The sequence below is a fragment of the Bos javanicus genome, chromosome 13 (assembly GCF_032452875.1).
Source record: "Bos javanicus breed banteng chromosome 13, ARS-OSU_banteng_1.0, whole genome shotgun sequence".
Classification (NCBI taxonomy): Eukaryota; Metazoa; Chordata; class Mammalia; order Artiodactyla; family Bovidae; genus Bos; species Bos javanicus.
The window spans coordinates 66,548,748-66,564,133 of NC_083880.1; the positions used below are offsets into that span (position 1 = coordinate 66,548,748).

The window sequence follows — 15,386 nt, forward strand, 5'->3', positions numbered from 1 at the left end:
CCCTCCCACACAACTGCTGTTCCTCATCCCATCCTTACACACTGGTTTTTTTTCCATCTATGACACCCTCCTTCTGGTCTCAGTTACCGTCCCCACCCCGCTCCTGTAGGGTCTGTTTCTTCTCCTGTGCACTTAAATGCATTTTACTATTATTATTTTTAAATTTTTGGCCATGCCAAGCAGCATGTGGGATCTTAGTTCCCCAACTAGGGATCAAACCCGCATCCCCTGCTGTGGAAGTGCAGAGTCAACCACTGGACCACCACCTGCTCCTGTGCACTTAGAGGAATGTGGTAAGTGCTTCCAGACCACACCATGCAATTAGGGTCTGCACTCAGAGAAATGCTCAGAGAGAAATGCTCAAATGAAGAGGCTGCCTGGCCCCTTCTAGCCTGCAAATACCAGGATCCTTTAAACCAGGGACTCTTTTGTTCCAGGGACTTCCCTGGTGGCTCAGATGGTAAAGAATCTACCTGCAATGCAGGAGACCTGGGTTAGATCCCTGGGTCAGGAAGATCCCTTGGGGAAGAGAATGGCTACCCACTCCAATATTCTTGCCTGGAGAATCCTATGGACGGAGGACCTTGGAGAGCTACAGTCCATGGAGTCGCAAAGAGTGAGTGTCCCAAGACTGTCCCTTGGGACAGTCCTGTGTCCCAAGACCGTCTAGAGCCGTTTCCAGCTGGATGATGATGATCGTCCTGGAATATTGAATCTCTCCTTCTAAGATTCTGGAACACTTAAGATTCTACAAAAAGAGGAGGAAGCTTTTGCTTTAGGACTTGAGCAGTCTCTGCTACCTTGCCAAGGGCCCCCAGGCCGCAGGACCCCAGACAGACCACTTGAGGCCAGGCCCAGCCTGGAGGAGAGCCCTGACTTGCCTGTCTTCCCATCTACCAGCACATGTGCGGTCTCGTTCATAATTGATCCAGTTGCTTGGTGAGCAGGGGGCTGCAGATGCGTAGGGGTGGAGTGGGGAGGGGGTGCCCTGGAGAGACCCTCCTCTCCCATTTGAGGAAGCAATTGCCTCTGCCAGCCCCCCAGCCCCTTCCTCCACAACAGCTATTTAATGCCTGGCAGTCCCTGTGCCAGCCTCTGTCGCCCGCACCAACTGTTTCCCATTTCTCATTCTCCTGAGCAAGGAGCCAGTTTTCACTCGGCAATCCTTTATCAACAGGCTCCTGGGACTTGTGTGGCACTCCAGAGGCTGCCAATGCAGGGGACACTTCTTTGATCCCTGGTCAGGGAACTAGATCCCACCTGCTGCAACTAAGACTGGGCACAACCAAATAAATAAATAATTTAAAAATATATTCACTAATTAAAAAAAGAAGATACTAAGTGCTGAGCGTTGCTTCACAGATTGGGATTTCCAGAAGCAGAGTTAGGATGCGAGGTATTTATTAGAGATTAACACCTGTGAAAGGAGGAGGAGACAGCAGGGTTGGATGGGGGGAGAAGTCAACTGATGCAGGTTCTACAAAGCCTCAGGCAGCCCAGCAGGGAGCTCTGGAATGAGCATTGCCTGGCAGTGTGGCTCTTCGTCAGGCCTTAAAACCCTGGCTCACCCAGTGACCAGATGCAGGCTGTCCCGGGAAGGGTGTGACCGAAGGCCAGGTGGCTCGCTGCGGCTGAGGCAGACCTGGAAGGGCTGACAGCTGTTTGCTGCCATACTCCCCACACTGGGCAGCAAGCCCTTTCTTAAAGCGGGTATCTGGGCAGCCTCTCTCTTTGTCCACCACCTCTGCCATAATAGGGCTTCCCTGATAGCTCAGTTGGTAAAGAATCCGCTTGCAATGCAGGAGACTCTGGTTCGATTCCTGGGTTGGGAAGATCTGCTGGAGAAGGGATAGGCTACCCACTCCAGTATTCTTGGGCTTCCCTGGTGGCTCAGCTGGTAAAGAATCTGCCTGCAATGCGGGAGACATGGTTTCGATTCCTGGGTTGGGAGGGTCCCTGGAGAAGGAAAAGGCTGTCCACTCCAGTATGCTGGCCTGGAGAATTCCATGGACTATAGTCCATGGGGTCACAAAGAAACACAACTGAGTGACTTTCACTTCACTGCCATAATCTAATTGAAACCTCCCCCACCCCCACCGCCTGCTCTATGCTAGTGCAGGAATTAACTAGCTTATTTTATAGATGAGTTCATAGAGGTTGAGCAGCTTGCCCAAAGCAACTTCTAAAAAGAAAGTGAGAGTTAGAAACCAGGTCTGTCCATGGCCAAAGTCTTATGGTCTCCTTATCACATCATGGGCTTCCCTGGTGGCTCAGATGGTAAAGAATCTACCTGTAATGCAGGAGACCTGGGTTTGATCCCTGGGTTGGGAAGATCCCCTGGAGAAGGGTGTGGCAACCCACTCCAGTATTCTTGCCTGGATAATTCCATGGACAGTGGAGATTGGTGGACTATAGTCCATGGGATTGCAAAGAGTCTGACATGACTGAGTGACTAACACTTTTGCTTATCACATCATAGGGGTCTTTTACATTTTTATATTGGGGATCCATTTTTACCCTTTTCTTTATTTAACTTTAAACTTTTCATTTTGAATTAGGGTATAGTGATTAACAATGGTGTGGTAGTTTCAGACGAATAGTGAAGGGACTCAGCCATCCATATATACATTCTTGTTTTTTTTTTTTTTGCCATGCAGTGCAGCTTGTGTGACCTCAGTTCTCCAACCAGGGATGAAACCTGGACCCACAGCAGAAATAGCGCCGAGTGTTAACCACTGGACCACCAGGGAATTTCCCTATCCATTTCTTATAGGCACAAACAGTAACTGGATGGGGAACACCAAGGATAATCTTCCCCAAATTTCACCTCCATCAAGTGTCTTTAGCAGCCAGACTTCTTTTCCCCCATCTTCCTTTAGGAATCCCCTCCCCACTGTCAGTCAGTCCAGAGGTCCAAGTGGGGCTCCACCTCCTGCACCAGAATAAAGGAGGAGCCAATCAGTGTATTATGTTCCCCTGGCCAGGCCATTGGAGAAGGCAATGGCAACCCACTCCAGTGTTCTTGCCTGGAGAATCCCAGGGACGGGGGAGCCTGGTGGGCTCCCATAGAGTCGGACACACGACTGAAGCAACTTAGCAGCAGCAGCAGGCCAGGCCATTAGTTCGTAGCTGGCATATGACCCAGGGGAAACCAATCAAAGTGATTCCAGGACTCTGACTCTTAGGGGAGCTGCCAGAAAAGTTCTTGTTGCCCTTGAACTTGCAATAGAACTGGAGCTGCCAGTATGTTTCAGTTATTCATTGGTGTGTAACAAACCACCCCAAAACTTGGGAGTGAAGCAGCAATGATTTATTATTTCCCAAGATTCTGTAGGGTGGCAGTGGTGCTTCTGCTGCACATGATGTTGGCTGGGGCCACTCATGTGGCTGCATTCAGCTGTGACTGTACTAGAAAGGCCCAGGACCAATAGAGTGGGAGTGGGGAGGTGAGTTGGGGGTGGGAGGTGGTCCACGCTAGGTGCTGACAAAAAGGAAAAGCAGTTTTTGCAAAAAGTTTAATAATCATTGTTGTTGTTGCCATTTTAGTCTCTAAGTTGTATCTGAGTCTTTTGAGACCCATGGACTGTAGCCCACCAGGCTCCTCTGTCTATGGGGTTTTCCAGGCAAGAATACTGGAGTGGATTGCTGTTCCCTTCTCTAGTGGGATCATTCTAGACCAGGGACTGAATTCAAGTCTCCTGCATTGGCAGGCAGGTCCTTTACCTCTCAACCACCTGGGAAGTCCCAAAATGATAGTTAACATTGGTTAAAAGTCAGTCTGCTTTTTACCACCCAATGCTGACGATTCTAAACAATGTTTGAGTTAAACACCCACACTTCTAGGGCAGACTGCCATCCCCCCTTTGACAAAGTCTCTCGCTTAGGGTCTGGAACCTCTGTGATGACTATTAGTTGGGGAACCTCAGTTCTGCCCTGTGTTGCCTTTTTTCTCATATGGCAGGTCATCTTCCTGGAACTTTCCACGAGGTTTCCACTCTACATCAAGATACCCCAGTATTCCTTTCGGTACGGCAGCAGGATTCCAAGAGGGAGCATTCCAAAACGTCAAGCACAGATGCTCAAGTGCTTCTGAAGCCTCTTCTTGCCTCATCTATGCTAACATTCCATTGCTCAAAGCCAATCACATGGCCAAGTCCAGTGTTCGCTGTAGGAGGGGACGCCCAAGGGCACAAATAATGGCAGATGTGGATCACTGAGGGCCACCACATGGGACTGACTTACCACCAGAAGAGGGTCAAGCAGAGCCTTGAGCTGCTGGGGTGTAACAGGCAGGGTCCTTGAAGGAGACAGAGGCACTGGAGCTGTAATTTCAGGAGACTATAATAAAGGAGCTATTGTGTTTAGGGAATTACGATAGCCTCGGGAATCCAACAAAGGATGATGCAGCTCCTCTGGGCTAGACAATGGAGCCTTTGGCACCCCTAGTCTGAAGGGCAAGAGCCAGATATGGTTACTGGAATCCAGGGAGAGTAGCTGTGGCTCCAAGAGGCTTCTGCCTGGCAGGAACTGGGGCCTTTGGTGGAGGGAGCTTACAGGGAGGGACCTGGGAAAGAGAAACAATCTACCTGTCTCTACTCCCTCCTTCTGATTGCTTGCTCTTGCTTCCCATTGGCCAGACCCTACTGGAAGCAAAAGGGAAGGGACCTTGCTGATGTCATCGGCCTCCATGGAATATGATTCTCTCTCTCGTATCTCCGCTCCACTCTGCCCTTTAGGGCTTATAAGTAGATAAATCTGCAGAGAAGAAAGGGAACCTTTCAAGGTATCACTCACTCTGCCCCATCACATGTCTTTTTTTTCTTTCTCCTGTAGATCTCAGCTCAAATGTCACCTCCTCCAGGAAGCCTTCCCTATGTTCCTACCCTTCTCTGTGCTCCCATAACCCTTAGACTGACGCTGCCACAGTTGTGCTGGCACTGTCTGTTGAAATGACTTGTTTTCCACTCTCCCTATACTGGGCACGCCTCAAGGGCAAGGCATGTGTTTTAATTTCTCTCTGTGGCTGCAGCTGTGCCTAACACAGGGTCAGGACAGTAGAATATTCACTCCTGTTCACCAAGCGGATAAATGGATGCATAGTCCCCTCCAGTTCTGCTCCACTTCTGGACCCCTGCCCCTCGGGGGAGAAATGCTTTCTGAGAGCCCATGTGGAATAACTCAAGATCACCAATGGCAGGTGGGGCTGGGGGTGGGACACCCACCCTTGAATCCAGCTGTACCTTAGCACAGCCTCTCCTGCTTGTGATGCCAAGGCCCTGTCAGAGGCATGACAAACAGCTTGGCTGATGGCTTATAATGTCAGAGATGATGGAAACAGGGAGGCAACGGCTGAAAGAATGGGTTGGGGACGCTTGTCATAACTTTATTTGTGGGAGGTGAGTTCCTGTCGGCTGGGTGATGGATGGTGCCAGGGCAGGCACAATACAGACCCTTCCACTGCATCTCCCCCTTCTCTCTAGACCAAATGGCTTTGGGGATGAAAAATGACTTTCTTGGGAGAACCGGGGGGAGGGGAACTTCACAGGAAGGGGGCCGTGTGGTTGGCACCTTGGAATGACTTTTGCTTTTCTTGCTAAAAGTTCCGTTTTGCCTAGTCCAGCCTGATAGTGTCTTTCCTTCCTCCCTTTCTTTGTTCCAAGGAGATCATTGAATAATCCCAGACATATTATCTGCCTTAGTCCTCAAAACTGCCTAAAAAGGAATGCAGACTATACAGATGAGGAAGCTGAGGCTTAAAGGAAGAAAGTGCTATACCTAAAGTCCTCTGTGAAGGAAGTGGCAGACCTGGGATTCAAACTTGAGTCTAGTTACTCCAAAGCCTGGCTCTCTCCATGAGGATGTAGTGAAGACCACGTAAGTAGCATGTGCCAAACTCCTTGGAAGCACAGTAAAGAGAGTAATTAATCTGATGGGGAAAAAATCAGGGAAGACTGCCCAGCAGAAATATTTGAGTTGATTCTTGAAGGGTGAATAAAATGTTAACTGATAGAGAAAGAGGACATTGGGGGTTGGGAAGAGAAAAGAGAAGAATAGCGTACATTTTTGTTTGTTTACTCAAAAGCTGTCATTGCCTTCTTTCTCCTTTCTAATAGAAACTCAATTTGGGGGATAATCCATCCTCCTACAAATGAACGTGAACAAAAATTAAGCCATTCATGAACTTTCTATTTGCCCTGTGGCTGATTGGTTTGGAAACAGGAATAGGAACAATTCCGGCCAATAAAGTAAAAGGAATATTTTCTCAAGTACTTCTGGGAAAGGTTTTCTTGCTGCAAAAAAAAAAAAAAATCCCTCTTCTTTTGCAGGATGTGGTCGTGTTTTGTACGTGATATCTGGAGATGTAGCAGCTATTTTGTGACCAGGAAGGTGAACAAACACATTAATGATGACATCATGGGAAGTTGGAAGGGACTTCATTGAGCTGCTGAATTAATGACTCCTGCAGCCATTAAACCTTGAAACTTAATCTTTGAGTTGATACATTTTTCTCATTGTTAATCAACTAAGTTGGTGGTTCCATTTTTGCAGCCCAAAGCATTCTGACTGATACAAGAGGATAAAAGGATGCCAAGCCAAGTGGTTGTCTTCATTGCCCAGGCCTGGGAGGGCTTAAGGTGCTGGCTTTGCAGTCAGACAGAGCCGATTCAAGTCCCAGCTAACTGCTTCCTAACTGCGACCTTGGACAAGTTGTAATGTTAATGTCTCAGTTAATGCCTGTGAGAGTCAGTTCCTGGGGAGGAGAAAACTCATACCATAGGACTTTGACAATAACATAAAGTAATATACAGAAAGGGCTGCTTTGGACTGTGCAGGGTGTATAGTAAGTACTCACTATTTCATACCAGTTCTGGTTGTTGCTATGGTCATCATTGATTTTTTTTTTTTTTTTGCCTCTGTGGAAGCCTCTACACTCACCCCAAACTTACCCTATGACTGGACTCTTCTGATCTCTAATTACCAAATCCAGTTCCCATAATGCCGGTGGTTATGTAGATTTCAAGGTCCTGGAATTGCATTCCTGAATCTGGAGGAGGAGAAGGAAAGGGACAAGGTTGCCCTTCTTACTCCACTCACTCTCCCTGGGCAGCCCTGTTCACTTCCGCAGCTTAGCCTCGACAACCCCAGTGTACTTACTATGTCCAAACCCCTAGGTCTGTTCTAAGGACAGACCTAGGACCCCTAGGACCCCATCTGAGCTTCAGGCTTTGAAGCATGGTGGAGACATATTGATCACTGTAACAGTGGGCATCAGGATTCTTCCTGAAAACAACTGTTTGGGTTGGGGGAATACTTTGATAAGCTTCCTTGGAGACAGGTGAGGCCCATTTGGGCATGGATGTGAGCAGGCGCTAAGATGCCAAGTGTGGTGGCTAAAAGGTGATGATATGGTTGTGGTAAACTGCTGGCCAAGAACCAAAGGGCGGAATTTGTAATCTGGGCTAGGAAAAGGTTGGAGGAAAAAAATAAGAAGACTTGGGAGTGGGGAGAGGGGGAGGGTGAAAGAGAATACAGCAAGCTATGAGACTAGATTCTGTATTACAGAGAGAGCCCCTCCCTCTAATGGCATGGGGATGCCCGCAACAGCTTGAAAATAGGAGATTTCCTATCTGAAGTGGAGTAGTCTGTAATGGTTAACAGGGCCCGTGCAGTGTTTATACCACTTTATCTGAAATCTGGCTATACCTGGCCATGTGACCCTGGGTAAGTTACCTGACTCCTTTGAGCTTTGGTTCCATCAACTGTAAAATGGAAGTAGAGTCCTTGTTAGGATTAAATAAATGTTAAGCACAGTGCTGGCATGTGCTGGGCCTTGAAATAATGCCACCAGAAAACTGAAGTCAGAGTTATCTAAGGATTTAACCCAAGGTCACAGAGTCAAGCAATAGGGTGGAAAGAAAGTGGAAGTGTTAATCCCTCAGTCATGTCTGAGACTCTGCAACCCCATGGACTGTAGACCACCAGACTCCTCTGTTCTTGAAATTCTCCAGACAAGAATACTGGAGTGGGTTGCCATTTCCTCCTCTAGGGAATCTTCTCGATCCAGGGATCAAACCTGGGTCTCCTGCATTGCAGGCAGATTCTTTACTGTCTGAATCACCAGAGTTAGTAGAGATGCAATAAGGTGGAGGCAGGCTTCAAAGCCAAGAATACCTGATCCCAGAGGATCCAAGTTTCTCACTGAAGGTGGCTTTATGGAGACAGGACCAAGGCCAGGGCACCAGCTCAGGGCTGGTTTTCGGGCAGCTGACTCCTTGCTCCTGAGCGCTGGCTCTGCCAACTGAGGCTAAGAGTTGACTTTGCTTCCCCGTCTCCCCCACCTTCCCTCCTCCTCGCGCTCCTGGACAGTATTTCCCTGGGGCTCCCATTACCAATTTGCAGAGCAAAGGCGCGCACAGGCAGTTCAGGGGTGGCGCGAGCTCAGCAGCACTGGTATTGTTTTTAATTCAATATTTTGTCCCTGTGCGCCAGCCACCTTTATTGGATGAGAACACTGTTATTGGATCCTGCCCTGCAGGAGAAAATGCAGACTTCCCCTGACAATGGCAGCTAGGTTGTTCTAGAGTCTGATGAGTCGGGGCAGGGCAAGAAGACAGCAGAGAGTTCCAGAAAATCTGGTGATTACAAGCTGTTCTGTGACATGCACAAAATTATTAACATATGTATTCTTGACCTTTCCCCTTGCCCTCCCTTCCAGGGAGGACAAAGCCCAGGAGGCAGCCTTCACATCACCTTCTTCCTTTTCCAGCACATCCAGTGTGTATCTTGGCTCTGCTGATTTTTCTCCAGCTTTTGCCCACCCCTAGCACACCCAGTTCAAGCCCCAAGCACCTCCTGCCTGGACAACTGGTCTACCCATCCTCCCCTGCAATACTCAAACCTGTTGTCCTTATGATACACTATCTTATTTGGGATCTCCCCAAAGCCTGAGATAAGAATTCATATATACAGAGTTTATTTGGAATATGACCCCAGGAAACACTGGCCAGACCTCTGGGAGCTAGTGAACAACACCATAGCTCAGAGTTACCCCACCTGAGGAGTGAGGGAGCTGGGCATTTATGTACTAAGTTCTATCAGGCTGAGAGCTGCTCTGGAGTGGGAGGATAGGGTGGACTGTTAATTCTCTGACACCTCTGACCTGCTCCACAGACAGTCAAAGCATGTTCCAGTGGCCAGAGCAAGGCTGCTCAACTGAATTCTTGTAGATAGTGTGCCTGTGTGCTCGGTCATTCAGTCGTGTCCAACTCCTTTTGACCCCATGGATTGTATGTAGCCTGCTCAGCTCCCCTGTGCATGGGATTCTCCAGGCAAGAATCCTGAAATGGGTTGCCATTTCCTCCTCCAGGGGATTTTCCTGACCCAGGGATAGAACCCGTGTCTCCTGCGTCTCCTGCATTGGCAGGAGGAAGCCCTGGGAAGCCCTTATATATAGCACCTTCCCCCAGCTGGGCTTTCCCCAGCTTTTTTAGGTGGTAGAGCAACACCTTGAAATCATTGTCCTTCTTGCAAAATAGCGTGAAATGGTGGCAAATTAATTTTTTTTAATGAGTAAATATATAATTTTATGCTAAAATCAAATACTATCTTGTATAGGGCTCTGCCATAAGAAGTGAAGGCAGGTGCTACAGCTGGGGGACATGCACTGAGGGAAAATGACCAATGAAGGTAATTCTACCCATTAACCCTTCCCTCCACGAGTTGGCCTATAACTGCCAGTTTTCCACAACTGGATTTTGGAACAGCTGGGAGCAGTTCATGAAAGGGTTCCATAGGACCATAATTTGAAAACCACTAGATGAGTGGCTGGAGTAGGAGAGACCAATTAATGGGCAAGTTGCTCTTCCTGTATTTGCTAGTTACTTAAAACCAACTAGTGGCCTCCCTGGAGCAAGCCAATAGGACTCTGTGTGTTTTTGTATTAGCTTCATTTTTTATCTCTGTTGTATGCTCTTCTCCGTGTTTCTTTCCTTTTTCTTAAACCTTCTTTTAATTTAGGCTACCTTGTTGTGTTTTATGTATCTTCTTGTGCTTAGTTGCTCAGTCGTGTCCGACTCTTTGCGACCCCATGGACTGTAGCCCGCCAGGCTCCTCTGTCCATGAGGATTCTCCAGGCCAGAATACTGGAGTGGGTTGCCATGCCCTTCTCCAGGGAATCTTCCCAATCGAGGGATCAAACCCAGGTCTCGTGCATTGCAGGCGGATTCTTTACCAGCTGAGCTACCAGGGAAGCTATGTATCTTCTTAAGTCACTTTAAATCCTTTCTTCCTAAATCACCAGGAATAAGGTGATGGTATAAGCAAAAACACATAAATAGAAAATGTAATAAGCTCCATAAAAACCTATTCCAAAAATACCAACAGTGGTTATTTATCATGGAGAGAAATAGGATGGTTAGAGGTGCGTTGGGGGAGGGGAGCATCCAAAGAGAATAGAAACCATGTCATTTTACAAAGCTTAAGGTGTGGCATTACAAATAACTAACACATGGCATGGACATAAAAAACAGTTTTATTTTATTGCCTTTGTAAATACTTATATATTTTATATATTTATTATTTACTTCTATAATACTTGTTAAGGATAGAAATTGAGAAAATGCAAATAAACAACAAAAACAAAAAGAAGAAAATTAAAGCCACTCATAGCCCACTCCTCAGAGAGCATCACCACTGACATCACATAGCCTTTGCATCTTCTTCATGTAAGATCCGGGCTTCCCAGGTGGCGCTGGTGGTAAAGAACCCACTTGCCAGTGAAGGAGACATAAGGGACATGGGTTTGATCCCTGGGTTGGAAAGATCACCTGGAGGAGAGGATGGCAACCCATGCCAGTATTCTTGCCTGGAGAATCCCATGGACAGAGGATCCTGGTGGGCTATGGTCCACAGGGTCGCACAGAATCGGACACAACTGAAGCGACTTAGCACACATGCACACATGTATGTAAGATTCAGAGAAGGGGGTCCCAGCTGATCTAATAGGACTTTAGATTCTAATAGAATCTGATGGACTAATTAACGCCCCCAACCAGGTGATGAGGGTGATGAAGAAGAGGAACAAGAAGAAAAGAACAGGAGGAAGAGAAGTAGGGAAGGGAGCAATGGGAAAGAAAAGAATCTTTTGAGGTTTTGTGGGCATCTGAGGGTAGATGGGGAGTTGGGAGAACAGGGTATTGTCTACCACTTGGTCTCATTCAGGGATGGAGCCTGACCCTCTTATAGAGAGATGCTATGGAAAGAGGAAGTGAGATTCGAGGTACAAGCAGAACTGCTTTGGCGTCCAAAGGGCAAGTCCCACCTAGACTGAGGAGAGATGCCCACTCCCTACAACTCTGCAGGACACACTCCAGCTCTGCTGCTCTGAGGACCCAACCAGGAGCCCGTGACACCTCCAGGTCCTGCAGTTTCTGGAGCGCCAGGGAGCAACACCCTGAGGAGCGTACCAATGGCGAGGGTGAGGCTTCCCTTCAAGTTACTTGGGGGCAACAGCTGCTAATGAGGCAGTCAGTCCTTTCTTTCTTTCTTTCTGAATTTCATTTATGTATTTATGGCTGCTCTGGGTCTTCGTTGTTAACACGTGGACTTTCTCTAGTTGTGGCTACTCTAGTTGCGGTGCGTGGGCTTCTCATTGCAGTGGCTTCTCTTGTTGCAGAGCATGGGCTCTAGAGTACACGGGCTTCAGTAGTTGCAGCATGTGACCTCTAGAGAGAGGACTCGGCTGTGGCGCACAGGCTTTGTTGCCCTGCAGCATGTGGGATCTTCCTGGATCAGGGTTGGAACCTGTGTCCCCTGCATTGGCAGGAAGATTCTTAACCCTGGACCACCAGAGTAGTCTAAGAGGTCAGTCCTTTGAGAGGACCAACCAGGGGTGTACGTGGGTATGTGCACGCTCAGAAAGAACTCAGTTGTTTATGAGAATTAGGCTGGGTGAGGTGGGGTTGCTTTGACTGGTGTAGGAAGAAGCTCTGTGTCAGAGAATATTAAATAATGTCAATGGGACATCATTTATGTGCTCAGGAGGTCAGGCTTGGAAAAATTTAGGTCTTTTAAATGTATACATGGATATGCACAGATTTTTTTTTTTCTAAGCAAAAATTTGAGATCTCACTCTGAGTAGAGGATTTGCTGAAACTTCTGTGGAGGTTGACGTAGAGCGGTTTTTCTTAAGGTGTGTTTCTCAGAATACTGCTTCCACCGATGTTGCATGAAAAATGGCTTCTGTGGTCAAATAGACTGGAAAGCATTGAGTAAAGCAGTTAAACAGGTTTTCCCCTACAAGACTGCTTGGAGCTTTTTAATATACTGACATGCATCGTGATCCTCTAAGAGAAGATGTACACTTAGCAGCTGCCCCTCCATGTCGACCTGGTGTGCAGGTCCATTCTCTGCCCTCATTGATGTCTACCAGGAATGGTTCAGGGAGTCTAAAGGGGTATTAATCAGATGCTCAGTTTATCAATAGGTCACGGTGGCAGCCAATGATGGGAATGTCATTCTTTGGCACCTCACCTGCTTCTTCGATTTTTTATATCCATTGGTGCATAGCAAATTACTGAAAAACTCAGGAGGTTAAAATACCAAAGCATTTATTATCTTGGTGTTTCTGTGGACGAGGAAGTCAGGACTGGCATAGATGGATGATTCTGGTGCCCCGTGTCTCAAGAGGCTGCAGTGAAGATGTCAGCCAGGGTTGCACCACCTGAAAGCTTGACTGCACTGGAGGCTCCACTTCCAAGATGAACCCAATGACTCGCTTCCTGACATTCACACCCTGTGTAATCCTCTCCCACAAAGAACTGGTCTGACCTGTGCGGCCCATAGGATGTTGCAGAAATGATGGACTATAACTTCTAGGATGAAGTCACAAAAAACGTTGGAGCTTCCACCTTGATCTCTCTTGGATCACTTGCTCTGGGGGATGCCAGCTGTCGTGTTATGAGAACACATGGGTGGTCAGATGGATCCATGTGATCAGGAATGGAGGTCTCTGGCCATCAGGCACCATCAACCTGCTGGGCGTGGGACTGACCCATCCTGGAAATGATTGACATCTTGACTTTAATCTCAAGAAAGACCTTGATCCTGCTAAAACTGCTTCCAAATTCCTGATCCACAGAAACTGTGTGAGATAATAAAGGTTCATTGTTGTTTTAAGCCACTATGCTTTTAGGTAACTTGTTACACAACAGTAGATAGCTAATCCATCTCCTTAGTGCTATGCATGCATGCTAAGTCGATTCAGTTGTGTCCGACTCTGTGCAGCCCTAAGGACCGTAGCCCACCAGGGTGCTCTGTCCATGGGATTCTCCAAGGGAGAATGCTGAAATGGATTGCCATGTGTTCCTCCAGGGATTCTTCCTGACCCAGGGATCGAACCCATGACTCCTACATCTCCTGCATTGGCAGGTAGGTTTTTTACCACTAGTGCCACCTGGGAAGCCCCCTTAGTGTTAAGGTAGGTAATAAACAGCTGCTTCAGCTCACTGGCTATGGAACTTGCTTACTTCCTAAGTTAGAAGTGGTCCTTTCACTGACCCCAAATATTGATTGCATTAAGAATTCTCTCTATTCCTTTTTTTTTTTAATATAAAGTTGATTTTTTAAAAAATGTCTATTTATTTATTTGGCTGAATCAGGTCTTTGGTTGCGGCATGAAAATCTTTTGTTCCCTAAACAGAGATTGAACCTGGGCCTCCTGCATTGGTAGCATGGAGTCTTAGCCATTGGATCACCAGGGAAGTCCCTCCATTCCTTTTTATGAGAGCCTCTCAGCAAGGTCTGACTGACTGGGACCATTGGTATGAGGCATTGATGGGGAACCCCTCAGAATTAGGGGTTTATGAGACTTGTTACACTGTTAGGAGCTGTTGTGTGTACTGGCACTCATGGCTTTCCCAGCCCTACACACTTGACCAGGGAATCCTTTCTTGTGCAATAGACACAGTTGGTCCCTACCCACGTCCTTTCTTCCTTCTCCCTCCCTCCTAAGAGAAAGCCTCAAGAAAAGATGATCCTTTTTATTCTTTTTGATGTTATTGTGGCTGGAACTGCCGCTGCCATTCGGTTGCCAGGAGAGTAAGAAAATGAGCTCCCATGCATCCATTACCTAGCTTCAGCAATTAACAGCTCACCAATAAACTTCTCATCCTGGCTTCCACCCACACCCGCATCCATCCCCCACACTCACCCCCACACCTACCCCCCCCACCTTGGATTATTTTGAAGCAAATTCCTGTCATCACATTATTTCATACAGAGATTTCAGTATGTATCTCTCAAAGATTAGGACAATGTAATTCAATTCTATTATCATACTTTAACAATAATAAAGCCCCCAAATAATTCCTTTGTGTTGCACCTCCCTGACTGTTAGAGTTATTACTTGGCTCCCAGTGTATCTAAGAAAGCAAACTCTCCTTGTATCTAATTGAGACCTGTGCCTACTGGGAGAGATAATTACTCTTCAGCATTCAGTAATCATCTGTGCTTGGATCATAAGTGTCAGCACCGTTTGGGAGGTTCACTGAGCTCAAATCCCTACTGTGCAGTGCATAGTCAGACAGGCTTGGATTGGAGTACTGCCAATGACTAATACTATGGCTGTGGGCAAGTGACTAAACCTTCTACATTTCAGCTTTCACTATTTAAAAATATTGGAGTAGGATTTCCCTGGTGGTCCAATGGTTAACAATCTGCCTGCCAATGCAGGGGATACGAGTTTGATCCCTGGTCTGGGAAGATTCCACATGCCATTGGGCAACTAAGCCCCTGCACCACAACTACTGAAGCCCCTGTGCCTGGAGCCCCTGCTCTGCAACAGAAGAAACCATTGCAGTGAGAACCCCACGCATCCCAACTAGAGAGTAGCCTGAGCTCGACAACGAAGACCCAGTACAGACAAGAGTAAATAAGTAAGTAAACAAACAAATCTTTTAAAAAAGATAGCAAACAGAAAATCCAAAATAAAAAATTAAAATACTAGAGTAGACAGGATCTGAGAACCTGGACTTGGGGAGTGAGAGGCAGAGGGAACAAAGACTTCTCTTGAAGCCCAGAAACTGCATTCTACTCCCCAGGAAATATAGATCCCCTTTCCACTGCCTACTCTGCGACTCTTCCCCGCTCATTCAGTGCCTGAATGGAGGCATCTGGATTTCTTCGACACTGTCATATGTTTCCAATCAGTCCATAACGGCAGGGTAGGAGCTCAATATTGGTGATAAATACACTTTATGAGTGTTTTTTTTCGGAGGATATTTTCTTAAAGGCTGTTCCAACAAATAATTTATTGTGGCAATAAAAGATGGAGGAGGAGACTCTGATTACATCTTGGAGCACCTAAAGCTTGAAGTTTAAGGAAAACT

The 15,386-nt window shown here is 47.1% G+C and overlaps 1 long non-coding RNA gene across 1 annotated transcript; it reads left to right on the plus strand.

Annotated features, from left to right (window-relative positions):
* Positions 1–5,665: 5,665 nt before the first annotated feature.
* LOC133258862 (uncharacterized) lies at positions 5,666–6,487 on the plus strand. Its single transcript, XR_009740181.1, has 2 exons — positions 5,666–5,874; positions 6,327–6,487. It is a non-coding gene; the product is annotated as an uncharacterized LOC133258862 (long non-coding RNA).
* Positions 6,488–15,386: the final 8,899 nt, after the last annotated feature.